Source organism: Octopus bimaculoides, chromosome 29, assembly GCF_001194135.2.
Source record: "Octopus bimaculoides isolate UCB-OBI-ISO-001 chromosome 29, ASM119413v2, whole genome shotgun sequence".
Classification (NCBI taxonomy): Eukaryota; Metazoa; Mollusca; class Cephalopoda; order Octopoda; family Octopodidae; genus Octopus; species Octopus bimaculoides.
In genome coordinates, this window is record NC_069009.1 from 3,116,832 (window position 1) to 3,119,071 (window position 2,240).

Sequence of the window (2,240 nt, forward strand, 5' to 3'; positions counted from 1 at the left end):
TGGGCAGTAAAGAAATATGACTGGGATTTTGCTCAGCTTGATGGGGCTTCTTTTCAAGCGCAACATAATGCCAAAGGTCTGTCGTTGCCTCTGTGAGGCCCAACACTCGAAAGAACTCAGCCACTTTGCTTCCGTGAGGCCCAACGATTCAAAGGAACTCAGATACTTTCACCTCCATGAGGCCCAACACTTGAAAGGAACTCAGCCACTTTGTTCCGTGAGGCCCAACACTCAAAAGGGACTCGGCCACTTTGCCTCTGTAAGGCCCAATGCTCCAACAGTGCTCTTTACGTGCCACTGGCATGGGTGCCAGTTACATCAACATCAGCTATGATTAGATTTCACTTGGCTTGACTGGTCTTCTCAAGCGCAGCATAACGCCAAAGGTCTCCGTCACTAGTCATTGCCTCTGTGAGGCCCAACATTCGAGGATCATGCTTCACCACTTCATCCCATGTCTTCCTGGGTCTACCTCTACCACAAGTTCCCTCCACAGTTATAGACCAGCACTTCTTTACACAGCTGTCCGCATTCATACGCATCACATGACCATACCAGTGCCGTCGTCTCTCTTGCACACCACATCTGATTCCTCTTATGCCGAGCTTTTCTCTCAAGATACTTACACTCTGTTGAACAGGCACATTGATGTTGCACATCCAGCAAAGCATACTGGCTTCATTTCTTTCCAGCCTATGAATTTCCTTGGCTGTCATAGCCCATGTTAAACTGTTGTGTAACATAGATATTCGCACACAGGCATCATACAATCTGCTTTTCACTCTGAGGGAGAGGCCCTTCATTGCTAGCAGAGGTAGGAGTTCTCTGAACTTTGCCCAGCCTAATCTTATTCTCACAGCTACGCTATAGTAGTACCCTGCTCCGCTACTAACTTGGTCACCTAGATAACAGAAGCTACATACACTCGTAAACACAGGCAAACATACACACACATTCACACACAAACATACATATATACACATAAATAGATACGGACACAAACACATACACGCATACACATACACGCATACACATACATAAACTCCTGCATATGCACACATAAACACACAAGCAAGCACATACACATACACAAACGCATACACACAAACTCATACATCCATACATACACACAAACACATACATACACACAAATATATACATACGTTCATATGCACACACATAAATACATACATACATGCAGGAGTGGTTGTGTGGTAAGTAGCTTGCTTACCAACCACATGGTTCCGGGTTCAGTCCCACTGCGTGGCATCTTAGGCAAGCGTCTTCTACTATAGCCTTGGGCCGACCAAAGCCTTCTGAGTGGATTTGGTAGACGGTAACTGAAAGAAGCCCGTCGTATATATGTGTGTATATTTGTGTATTATTGTACATATGTATATTATATGTGTGTATTATTCCCTATAAATATATTTATTTATATAAGGGCATTACTACACATAAATGCCTCACGTTAAGAGGGACTCTAAAGTCAAACTTTTAGAGTCCCTCCTAGCGTGAGGCATTTATGTATAGTAATGCCCTTATACAAACATATATATATATATATTTATATTTATATATATTTATATATATATATATATATATATATATATATATATATATATATATATATATATATATATATATATACATATACACACACATGCACATATACTGCGTTAGCATTTACGTATGTGTTTAGGATATTACGCTGCTTGACAAGGCTACAGGAAGCCACTCCAAAGCGTCCCTTTCCTCCGAGCGAGCTGTCCTGTGTTGCATCTGTGAAAGAGGTGTGCTACATGAAAGAGGAAATTAGGAGAAATATATCATTACATGTTTTATATCATGCTGGTTTTCATTGATTGTGGTAGATTCTTAAACGGGTGGTTAATTGCAGTACGTATATTGCATGTATGTAAAGGCGCAGGAGTGGCTGTGTGGTAACTAGCTTGCTTACCAACCACATGGTTCCGGGTTCAGTCCCACTGCGTGGCACCTTGGGCAAGTGCCTTCTACTATAGCCTCGGGCCGACCAAAGCCTTGTGAGTGGATTTGGTAGACGGAAACTGAAAGAAGCCCGTCGTATATATGTGTATGTATGTGTGTGTGTGTGTGTCCCCCAGCATCGCTTGACAACCGATGCTGGTGTGTTTACGTCCCCGTAACTTAGCGGTTCAGCAAAAGAGACCGATCAAATAAGTACTAGGCATCCAAAGAATAAGTCCTGGGGTCGATTT